Below are 12,940 nucleotides of genomic sequence, written 5' to 3'. Positions count from 1 at the left end.
TCTACCTATCTGAATACAAGGTTAACTCTTCCTAACCAGGAGAGAGACTTGGCATAAGTAGGTATTTGTGTATGAATAATTTTTAGGTGATTTATTACAGTCTTAGATACGTCAGTGCTGTTTCTTCATAGTTAGTACAATTAGAAATAAATAAATAAATAGGAATAAATTTATTCCTAATGTATCCTGGTTTTATTTTTATGAACGATGTGTTAATGCCCCATGAGGGCAGTATATGCATATTTATTTAATTTGAGGCTTATTTCATACTCATATTTCAAGAATGGTAGCTTGTTTTTATCATTCAGAGTTATTTACTTTATTTTTTCTAGGTAAGTTTACAAGTTAAATACACATACACATGTAGAAACATGCATGTAAGGATTAGTAAAAAAATATTTAATAATACTGAAATTCTATTGTTCATCATTATTTTTAAATTTTATGGTCACTTTGTCCTGTATTCCTTTTTTCTTCATACTTTAGCTGTTTTTTTTTGTTTTTTTATTAGTTAAAAAAATTAACTAACAAAACATTTAGAAATCATTCCATTCTACATATACAATCAGTAATTCTTAATATCATCACATAGTTGCATATTCATCATTTCTTAGTACATTTGCATCAATTTAGAAAAAGAAATAAAAAGACAACAGAAAAAGAAATAAAATGATAATAGAGAGAAAAAAAACTATACCTCACATGCAGCTTCATTCAATGTTTTAACATAACTACATTACAATTAGGTAGTATTGTGCTGTCCATTTCTGAGTTTTTGTATCCAGTCCTGTTGCACAGTCTTTATCCCTTCAGCTCCAATTACCCATTTTCTTACCCTATTTCTATCTCCTGATGGTCTCTGTTACCAATGACATATTCCAAGTTTATTCGCTAATATTGGTTCATATCAGTGAGACCATACAGTATTTGTCCTTTAGTTTTTGGCTAGTCTCACTCAGCATAATGTTCTCTAGGTCCATCCATGTTATTACATGCTTCATAAGTTATTCTTAGAGCTGCATGATATTCCATCGTATGTATATATACCACAGTTTGTTTAGCCACTCGTCTGTTGATGGACATTTTGGCTGTTTCCATCTCTTTGCAGTTGTAAATAATTGGTGTGCAAGTGTCCGTTTGTGTCTTTGCCCTTAAGTCCTATGAGTAGATACTTAGCAATGGTATTGCTGGGTCATATGGCAATTCTATATTCAGCTTTTTGAGGAACTGCCAAACTGCCTTCCACAGTGGTTGCACCATTTGACATTCCCACCAACAGTGGATAACTGCGCCTCTTTCTCCACATCCTCTCCAGCAGTTGTCATTTTCTGTTTTGTTGATAATGGCCATTCTGGTTGTTGTGAGATGATATCTCATTGTGGTTTTGATTTGCATTTCTCTAATGACTAGGGACATTGAGCATCTCTTCATGTGCCTCTTGGCCATCCGTATTTCCTCTTCTGATAGGTGTCTGTTCAAGTCTTTTTCCCATTTTGTAATTGGATTGGCTGTCTTTTTGTTGTTGAGTTGAACAATCTCGTTATAAATTCTGGATACTAGACCTTTATCTGATATGTCGTTTCCAAACATTGTTTCCCATTGTGTAGGCTGTCTTTTTACTTTCTTGATGAAGTTCTTTGATGCACAAAAGTGTTTAATTTTGAGGAGCTCCCATTTATTTATTTCTTTCTTCAGTGCTCTTGCTTTAGGTGTAAGGTCCATAAAACCTCCTCCAACTGTAAGTTTCATAAGATATATCCCTACATTTTCCTCTGTTTTATGGTCTTAGACCTAATGTTTAGATCTTTGATCCATTTTGAGTTAACTTTTGTATATGGTGTGAGATAGGGGTCCTCTTTCATTCTTTTGCATATGGATATCCAGTTCTCTAGGCACCATTTATTGAAGAGACTGTTCTGTCCCAGGTGAGTTGGCTTGACTGCCTTATCAAAGATCAAATGTCCATAGATGACAGGGTCTATATCTGAGCACTCTATTTGATTCCATTGGTGGATATATCTATCTTTATGCCAGTACCATGCTGTTTTGACCACTGTGGCTTCATAATATGCCTTAAAGTCCGGCAGTGTGAGACCTCCAGCTTCATTTTTTTTTCTTAAGATACTTTTAGCAGTTCGGGGCACCCTGCCCTTCCAGATAAATTTGCTTATTGGCACTTTTTTCGCGGGCGGCGCTACCGCCACCAGCCAGCAAGCCCTCCTCTCCTTCTTTCTCCGCGGGCTGCGCTCCCGCCGCCAGCCAGCCAGCCCTCCTCTCCCTCTTTCTCCGCGAGCGGCGCTCCCGCGGCCAGCCAGCCAGCCCTCCTCTCCCTCTTTCTCCGTGGGCGGCGCTCCTGCGGCCAGCCAGCCAGCCCTCCTCTCCCTGTTTCTCCGCTGGCGGCGCTCCCGCCGCCACCCAGCCAGCCCTGCTCTTCCCCCTTCTCCGCCAGCAGCGCTCCCGCCACCAACCAGCAACCTCTCCTCTTCCCCCTTCTCTGCCGGCGGCGCTCCCGCCGCCATCTTGCCCTTATCTTCCCCTCCTGCTCCGGCGCTCCATCCGCCATCTTATCCTTCCCTTTCCCATCCTTCTCCGGCGGCTCTCCAACCACCACCGTGACCTCTGCCACCTTCACCATCTCCTCCGCCACCGTCCTCGACAGCCATGCCACCCTCACCTTTCCTCCTCCAGAACAGCTACTGGGGGAGTGGAGACGATACAGAGCAGCTCCCGGAGACACGACGGAGATCAAAGGGCAGCGTACCCCATCCTGGAATGGCTGACTGTCTGGGAGAACCAGCTCCGGTGAGATCGCCGAGGGGCGCGGGCTTTCCCGGCTGGGACGGCAAGCGACTGGAGTCCCTCCCTTCCTCCTTCCCAGGCCAGCTGGCAGAATTGGGCAGGCGGTCCCCTCAGGCCGCGGCGGCTGGCGCCCCCACCACGCGAGACCTCCCGGACCAACTGAAAGAGTTGGGTCGGAAATCCCCAGACCATGGAGAACGGTGACCGGGGGGGTCCCTTCCAAACACATGACTCCCCGGTCCGGCTGGGAACGGTGCACTCTCCCGGGCCGCGGTGGCTGGCGCCCTCCCGCCACGCTTGGCGCCCCGGGCCGACTAGGAAATTCGGTCGGTCTCTCTCCCGTGCTACGGCGGCCGGCGACCCTCCCCGCGTTCGGACCCCCGGGCCGGCTGGCACTCTTCCAAGCCGCTTCGGCTGGCGAACCTCCCCCACAGCAAGAGTTTTCCAAGGTTAAAGGACCCACAGCACTTTTTGCTGGTGGAACCCGCAGACAAACGTGTGCCATGAGCGCCACCTACTGGGCAGGATAGGAAAGACAGAACCCAGAGATTTCACAGAAGGATCTTTCAGCCTGTTGGGTCCAACACCCAGGGAAGTCTGACTAAATGACCAGACACCAGCAGAGGATAACGGATCACGCTCAGAAAATTGAAAATATGGCCCAGTCAAAGGAACAGACCAATAGTTCAAATGAGATACAGGAGCTGAAACAGCTAATGCTGAATATACGAAGAGAAATGGAAAACCTCTTCCAAAACGAAATCGATAAATTGAGGGAGGACATGAAGAAGACATGGGCTGAACAAAAAGAAGAAATAGAAAAACTGAAAAAACAAATCACAGAGCTTATGGAAGTGAAGGATAAAGTAGAAAAGATGGAAAAAACAATGGATACCTACAATGATAGATTTAAAGAGACAGAAGATAGAATTAGTGATTTGGAGGATGGAACATCTGAATTCCAAAAAGAAACAGAAACTATCGGGAAAAAAATGGAAAAATTTGAACAGGGTATCAGGGAACTGAAGGACAATATGAACCGCACAAATATACGTATTGTGGGTGTCCCAGAAGGAGAAGAGAAGGGAAAAGGAGGAGAAAAACTAATGGAAGAAATTATCACTGAAAATTTCCCAACTCTTATGAAAGACCTAAAATTACAGATCCAAGAAGTGCAGCGCACCCCAAAGAGATTAGACCCAAATAGGCGTTCTCCAAGACACTTACTAGTTAGAATGTCAGAGGTCAAAGAAAAAGAGAGGCTCTTGAAAGCAGCAAGAGAAAAACAATCCATCACATATAAGGGAAACCCAATAAGACTATGTGTAGACTTCTCAGCAGAAACCATGGAAGCTAGAAGACAGTGGGATGATATATTTAAATTACTAAAAGAGAAAAACTGCCAACCAAGACTCCTATATCCAGCAAAATTGTCCTTCAAAAATGAGGGAGAAATTGAAACATTCTCAGACAAAAAGTCACTGAGAGAATTTGTGACCAAGAGACCAGCTCTGCAAGAAATACTAAAGGGAGCACTAGAGTCAGATACGAAAAGACAGAAGAGAGAGGCATGGAGAAGAGTGTAGAAGGAAGGAAAGTCAGATATGATATATATAATACAAAAGGCAAAATGTTAGAGGAAAATATTATCCAAACAGTAATAACACTAAATGTTAATGGACTGAATTCCCTAATCAAAAGACATAGACTATACACTTACTCGGATCATAAAGGAATGAAGTTGGAAATCAATAATAGGTGGAGGGCAAGAAAATTCACAAATACGTGGAGGTTCAACAACACACTCTTAAACAACGAGTGGGTCAAAGAAGAAATTGCAAGAGAAATTAGTGAATACCTCGAGGCGAATGAAAACAAAAACACAACATACCAAAACCTATGGAACGCAGCAAAGGCAGTGCTAAGAGGGAAATTTATTGCCCAAAATGCCTATATCAGAAGAGAAGAAAAGGCAAAAATGCAGGAATTAACTGTCCACTTGGAAGAACTGGAGAAAGAACAGCAAACTAATCCCAAAGCAAGCAAAAGGAAAGAAATAACAAAGATTAGAGCAGAAATAAATGCAATTGAAAACATGAAAGCAATAGAGAAAATCAATAAGACCAGAAGTTGGTTCTATGAGAAAATCAACAAGATTGATGGGCCCTTAGCAAGATTGACAAAAAGAAGAAGAGAGAGGATGCAAATAAATAAGATCAGAAATGGAAGAGGAGACATAACTACTGACCTCACAGAAATAAAGGAGGTAATAACAGGATACTATGAACAACTTTACGCTAATAAATACAACAACTTAGATGAAATGGACAGGTTCCTGGAAAGACATGAACAACCAACTTTGACTCAAGAAGAAATAGATGACCTCAACAAACCAATCACAAGTAAAGAGATTGAATTAGTCATTCAAAAGCTCCCTTAAAAGAAAAGTCCAGGACCAGACGGCTTCACATGTGAATTCTATTAAACATTCCAGAAAGATTTAGTACCAACTCTCCTCAAACTCTTCAAAATAATCTAAGTGGAGGGAAAGTTACCTAATTCATTCTATGAAGCCAACATCACCCTCATACCAAAACCAGGCAAAGATATTACAAAAAAAGAAAACTACAGACCAATCTCTCTAATGAATACAGATGCAAAAATCCTCAACAAAATTCTAGCAAATCAAATCCAGCAACACTTAAATGAATTATACATCATGACCAAGTAGGATTCATCCCAGGTATGCAAGGATGGTTCAACATAAGAAAATCAATTAATGTAATACACCACATCAACAAATCAAAGCAGAAAAATCACATGATCATCTCAATTGATGCAGAGAAGGCATTTGACAACATTCAACATCCTTTCCTGTTGAAAACACTTCAAAGGATATGAATACAAGGGAATTTCCTTAAAATGATAAAGGGAATATATGAAAAACCCACAGCGAATATCATCCTCAATGGGGAAAAATTGAAAACTTTCCCCCTAAGATCAGGAACAAGACAAGGATGTCCACTATCACCACTATTATTCAACATTGTGTTGGAGGTTCTAGGCAGAGCAATTAGGCAAGAATAAGAAATACAAGACATCAAAATTGGAAAGGAAGAAGTAAAACTATCACTGTTTGCAGACGATATGATACTATACGTCGAAAACCCGGAAAAATCCACAACAAAACTACTATTGCTAATAAATGAGTACAGCAAAGTAGCAGGTTACAAGATCAACATTCAAAAATCTGTAGTGTTTCTATACACTAGTAATGAACAAGCTGAGGAGGAACTCAAGAAACGAATCCCATTTACAATCGCAACTAAAAGAATAAAATACCTAGGAATAAATTTAAATAAAGAGACAAAAAACCTATATAAAGAAAACTACAAAAAACTGCTTAAAGAAATCACAGAAGACCTAAATAGATGGAAGGGCATATCGTGTTCATGGATTGGAAGACTAAATATAATTAAGATGTCAATCCTACCTAAACTGATCTACAGATTCAATGCAATACCAATCAAAATCCCAACAACTTATTTTTCAGAATTAGAAAAACCAATAGCAAATTTATCTGAAAGGGCAGGGTGCCCCCAATTGTTAAAAACATCTTGAGGAAAAAAAACGAAGCTTGAGGTCTCGCACTGCCGGACTTTAAGGCATATTATGAAGCCACAGTGGTCAAAACAGCATGGTATTGGCATAAAGATAGATATATCGACCAATGGAATCGAATAGAGTGCTCAGATATAGACCCTCTCATCTATGGACATTTGATCTTTGATAAGGCAGTCAAGCCAACTCACCTGGGCAGAACAGTCTCTTCAATAAATGGTGCCTAGAGAACTGGATATCCATATGCAAAAGAATGAAAGAGGACCCATATCTCACACCTTATACAGAAGTTAACTCAAAATGGATCAAAGATCTAAACATTAGGTCTAAGACCATAAAACAGTTAGAGGAAAATATAGGGAGATATCTTATGAATCTTACAATTGGAGGCGGTTTTATGGACCTTAAACTTAAAGCAAGAGCACTGAAGAAAGAAATAAATAAATGGGAGCTCCTCAAAATTAAACACTTTTGTGCATCAAAGAACTTCATCAAGAAAGTAGAAAGACAGCCTACACAATGGGAGATAATATTTGGAAATGACATATCAGATAAAGGTCTAGTATCCAGAATTTATAAAGAGATTGTTCAACTCAACAACAAAAAGACAATTACAAAATGGGAAAAAGACTTGAACAGACACCTACGAGAAGAGGAAATACGGATGGCCAAGAGGCACATGAAGAGATGCTCAATGTCCCTGGCCATTAGAGAAATGCAAATCAAACCCACAATGAGATATCATCTCACACCCACCAGAATAGCCATTATCAACAAAACAGAAAATGACAAGTGCTGGAGAGGATGCGGAGAAAGAGGCACACTTATCCACTGTTGGTGGGAATGTCAAATGATGCAACCGCTGTGGAAGGCAGTTTGGCAGTTCCTCAAAAAGCTGAATATAGAATTGCCATATGACCCAGCAATACCATTGCTAGGTATCTACTCAAAGGACTTAAGGGAAAAGACACAAACGGACATTTGCACACCAATGTTTATAGCAGTATTATTTACAATTGCAAAGAGATGGAAACAGCCAAAATGTCCATCAACAGAAGAATGGCTAAACAAACTGTGGTATATACATACGATGGTATGTTATGCAGCTTTAAGACAAGATAAACTTATGAAGCATGTAATAACATGGATGGACCTAGAGAACATTATGCTGGGTGAGTCCAGCCAAAAACTAAAGACAAATACTGTATGGTCCCACTGATGTGAACAGACATTCAAGGATAAACTTGGAATATGTCATTGGTAACAGTCCAGCAGGAGTTAGAAACAGGGTAAGATAATGGGTAATTGGAACTGAAGGGATACAGAGTGTGCAGCAGGATTAGATACAAAAACTCAAAAATGGACAGCAAAATACCTAAGTGTAAAGTAATCATGTTAAAACACTGAATGAAGCTGCATCTGAGGTACAGGTTTTTTTTTTTTTTTTTTTTTTTTTACTATTATTATTACTTTTATTTCTTTTCTCTGTATTAACATTCTATATCTTTTTCTGTTGTGTTGCTAGTTCCTCTAAACCGATGCAAACGTACTAAGAAACGATGATCATGCATCTATGTGAGGATGTTAAGAATTACTGATTGCATATATAGAATGGTATGATTTCTAAATGTTGTGTTAATTTCGTTTTTTTCCGTTAATTAATAAAAAAAAAATTACTTATTGGTTTTTCTATTTCTGGAAAATAAGTTGTTGGGATTTTGATTGGTATTGTGTTGAATCTGTAAATGAATTTAGGTAGAATTGACATCTTAACTATATTTAGTCTTCCAATCCATGAACACGGTTTGCCGTTCCATCTATTTAGGTCTTCTGTGATTTCTTTTAACAGTTTCTTATAGTTTTCTTTGTATAGGTCTTTTGTCTCTTTAGTTAAATTTATTCCTAAGTATTTTATTCTTTTAGTTGCAATTATAAGTGAATTCATTTCTTGATTTCCCCCTCAGCTTGTTCATTGCTAGTGTATAGAAACACTACAGATTTTTGAATGTTGCCTTTGTAATCTGCTATTTTGCTGTACTCGTTTATTAGCTCCAGTAGTTTTGCTGTGGATTTTTCAGGGTTTTCAACGTATAGTATCATATCATCTGCAAACAGTGAGAGTTTTACTTCTTCCTTTCCAATTTTGATGCCTTGTATTTCTTTTTCTTGCCTAATTGCTCTGGCTAGAACTTCCATCACAGTGTTGAATGATAGTGGACATCTTTGTCTTGTTCCTGATCTTAGGGGGAAAGTTTTCAATTTTTCCCCATTGAGGATGATATTCGCTGTGGGTTTTTCATATATTCCCTTTATCATTTTAAGGAAATTCCCTTGTATTCATATCCTTTGAAGTGTTTTCAACAGGAAAGGATGTTGAATGTTGTCAAATGCCTTCTCTGCATCAATTGAGATGATCATGTGATTTTTCTGCTTTGATTTGTTGATGTGGTGTATTACATTAATTGATTTTCTTATGTTGAACCATCCTTGCATACCTGGGATGAATCCTACTTGGTCATGATGTATAATTCATTTAAGTGTTGCTGGATTTGATTTGCTAGAATTTTGTTGAGGATTTTTGCATCTGTATTCATTAGAGAGATTGGTCTGTAGTTTTCTTTTTTTGTGATATCTTTGCCTGGTTTTGGTATGAGGGTGATGTTGGCTTCATAGAATGAATTAGGTAACTTTCCCTCCACTTCAATTTTTTTGAAGAGTTTGAGCAGGGTTGGTACTAAATCTTTCTGGAATGTTTAATAGAATTCACATGTGAAGCCGTCTGGTCCTGGACTTTTCTTTTAAGGGAGCTTTTGAATGACTAATTCAATCTCTTTACTTGTGATTGGTTTGTTGAGGTCATCTATTTCTTCTTGAGTCAAAGTTGGTTGTTCATGCCTTTCTAGGAACTTGTCCATTTCTTGTACATTGTTGTATTTATTAGCATAAAGTTGTTCATAGTATCCTGTTATTACCTCCTTTATTTCTGTGAGATCAGTGGTTATGTCTCCTCTTACATTTCTTATCTTATTTATTTGTGTCCTCACTCTTCTTGTTTTTGTCAGTCTTGCTAAGGGCCCATCAATCTTGTTGATTTTCTCATAGAACCAACTTCTGATCTTATTGATTTTCTCTATTGTTTTCATGTTCTCAATTTCATTTATTTGTGCTCTGATCTTTGTTATTTCTTTCCTTTTGCTTGCTTTGGGGTTAGGTTGCTGTTCTTTCTCCAGTTCTTCCAAGTGGACAGTTAATTCCTGAATTTTTGCCCTTTCTTCTTTTTTGATATAGGCCTTTAGGGCAATAAATTTCCCTCTTAGCACTGCCTTTGCTGTGTCTCATAGGTTTTGATATGTTGTGTTTTCATTTTCATTCACCTCGAGATATTTACTAATTTCTCTTGTAATTTCTTCCTTGACCCACTGGTTGTTTAAGAGTGTGTTGTTGAGCCTCCAAGTATTTGTGGATTTTCTGGCACTCTCCCAATTACTGATTTCCATCTTCATTCCTTTTTGATCTGAGAAATTGTTGTGTATGATTTTAATCTTTTTAAATTTGTTGAGACTTGCTTTGTGACCCAGCATATGGTCTGTCTTTGAGAATGATCCATGAGCACTTGAGAAAAAGGTGTATCCTGCTGTTGTGGGATATAATGTCCTATAAATGTCTGTTAAGTCTAGCTCATTTATTGTGATATTCAGATTCTGTGTTTCTTTACTGGTTGTTCTAGTTTGCTAGCTGCTGGAATGCAATATACCAGAAATGGAATGGCTTTTAAAAGGGGAAATTTAATGAGTTGCTAGTTTACAGATCTAAGGCCGAGAAAATGTCCCAATTAAAACAGGTCTATAGAAATGTCCAATCAAAGGCATCTGGGGAAAGATACCTTGGTTCAAGAAGGCCGATGAAGTTCAGGGTTTCTCTCTCATCTGGAAAGGCACATGGCGAACGCAATCAGGGCTTCTCTCTCGGCTGGAAGGGCACATGGCAGACACGGCATCATCTGCTAGCTTACTCTCCTGGCTTCTGGTTTCATGAAGCTCCCCGGGAGGCATTTCCCTTCTTCATCTCCAAAGGTCGCTGGTTGGTGGACTCTCTGCTTTGTAGTGTTGCAGCATTCTCTGCCCTCTCTGAGTCTCTCATTCTCCAAAATGTTTCCTCTTTTATAGGACTTCAGAAACTAATCAGGACCCACTCAGATGGGTGGAGACATGTCATCCCCTAATCCAGTTTAACAACCGTTCTTAACTAAATCTCATCAACTAGGGAGATGATCCCATCACAGTACCAAATACACAGCATTGAATAGAGACTATTCTACCTTTAAGAAATGGGATCCATATTAAAACATGGCTTTTCTTAGGGGGCATACTTCCCTTCAAACCAGCACACTGGTCTTCTGTCTAGATGTTCTGTCCATTGATGAGAGTGGGGAATTGAAATCTCCAACTATTATGGTAGATGTGTCTATTTCCTTTTTCAGTATTTGCAGTGTATTCCTCACGCATTCTTGGACCTTCTGGTTTGGTGCATAAATATTTATGATTGTTAAGTCTTCTTGTTGAATTGTTCCTTTTATTAGTAGATAGTTTCCTTCTTTGTCTCTTTTAACCATTTTACATTTGAAGTCTACTTTGTTGGATATTAGTATACACTTCTCCTGCTCTTTTCTGGTTGTTATTTGCATGAAATTTCTTTTACCAACCTTTCACTTTCAAGCTATGTATATCTTTGAGTCTAAGATGTGTTTCCTGTAGACAGCATATAGAAGGATCCTGTTTTTTAATCCATTCTGCTAGTCTATTACTTTTGATTGGGGAGTTCAATCCATTAACATTTAGTGTTATTGCTGTTTGGGTAGTACTTTCCTCTACCATTTTTCCTTTTGTATTATATATATCATATCTAATTTTCCTTCTTTCTACGCTCTTCTCCACAGCCCTCTCTTCTGTCTTTTTGTATCTGACTCTAGTGCTCCCTTTAGTATTTCTTGCAGAGCTGGTCTCTTGGTCACAAATTCTCTCCGTGACTTTTTGTCTGAAAATGTTTTAATTTCTCTCTCATTTTTGAAGGACAATTTTGCTGGATATAGAATTCTTGGTTGGCAGTTTTTCTCTTTTAGTAATTTAAATATATCATCCCACTGTCTTCTTGCCTCCATGGTCTCTGCTGAGAAATCTACACATAGTCTTATTGGGTTTCCCTTGTGTGTGATGGATTGTTTTTCTCTTGCTGCTTTCAGGATCCTCTCTTTCTCTTTGACCTCTGACATTCTAACTAGTAAGTGTCTTGGAGAATACCTATTTGGATCTATTCTCTTTGGGGTGCGCTGCACTTCTTGGATCTGTAACTTTAGGTCTTTCATAAGAGTTGGGAAATTTTCAGTGATAATTTCTTCCTTTAGTTTTTCTCCTCCTTTTCCCTTCTCTTCTCCTTCTGGGACACCCACAATACGTATATTTGTGCACTTCATATTATCGTTCAATTCCCTGAGCCCCTGCTCAAATTTTTCCATTCTTTTCCCTATAGTTTCTGTTACTTTTTGGATTTCAGATGTTCCATCCTTCAGTTCACTAATTCTAACCTCTGTCTCTTGAAATCTACCATTGTAGGTTTCCATTGTTTTTTTCATCTCTTCTACTATATCTTTCATTCCCATAAGTTCTGTGATTTGTTTTTTCAGACTTTCTGTTTCTTCTTTTTGTTCATTCCTCTCCTTCTTCCTGTCCTCCTTTAATTTATTGATTTGGTTTTTGAAGAGGTTTTCCATTTCTGTTCGTATATTTAGAATTAGTTGTCTCAACTCCTGTATCTCATTTGAACTATTGGTTTGTTCCTTTGACTGGGCCGTATCTTCAATTTTCCTTGTGTGATTTGTTATTTTTTGCTGGCATCTGGGCATTTAATTACCTTAATTAGTTTATTCTGGAGATTGCTTTCATTTATCTTCCCTAGGGTTTTCTTGCTAGATAAGTTTGTTGTCTGTTTGTTCATTGACCTTCAGTTCAGCTTTTTCTGGGACTCTTGCTTAAATTTTGTTTCACAGAAGGTAAATTTTCAGTTCTTATTTTTTTGTTTCTTGTCTCCTTGTAAGTTGCCTTTTCCCTCCCTATCCTTAGGAAGGTCTACATAGGTATTAAAGACTCCAGCCGGGTGTTCCCCGACTAAGCTGGCTTCCTTTTGGGGGGAAGGAATCACCTGCATCAGTTTTCCCTGAGTGTGAGACCCAGCTGGTTGAAAGACTTCCCTGTGATGTCTCTGGGCTCTTGTTTTTCTTATCCTGCCCAGTATGTTGCACTTGTCTGTCTGCGGGTCCCACCAGCAAAATATGTTGTCGCTCCTTTAACTTTGGAAGGCTATCCCTGCTGGGGGCATGGTGGAGACAGAGGAAAGGTTGTAGGCTGGTTTTAATGTCTTCAAATTGCGAAGTCCTGGGATCTGAATTCCTTGAGGAGGGATTCCACCTGAGTTCCATTTCACCCCTCCCGTGGGGAAGGGTCAGATGGGAGACAGCCCTGAAAGC

The 12,940-nt window shown here is 39.1% G+C and overlaps 1 protein-coding gene across 5 annotated transcripts in view; it reads left to right on the top strand.

Moving 5' to 3' along the window:
• The window catches only part of TBC1D32 (TBC1 domain family member 32), a 325,899-nt gene that overhangs the window by 143,407 nt on the left and 169,552 nt on the right, over positions 1 to 12,940 (top strand). The gene's annotated exons all lie outside the window — the stretch shown is intronic.

The sequence above is a fragment of the Tamandua tetradactyla genome, chromosome 5 (assembly GCF_023851605.1).
Source record: "Tamandua tetradactyla isolate mTamTet1 chromosome 5, mTamTet1.pri, whole genome shotgun sequence".
NCBI classification, from domain to species: domain Eukaryota; kingdom Metazoa; phylum Chordata; class Mammalia; order Pilosa; family Myrmecophagidae; genus Tamandua; species Tamandua tetradactyla.
The sequence above is the reverse complement of the archived record's forward strand: the minus strand, read 5'-3'. Positions and strand labels throughout refer to the sequence as shown.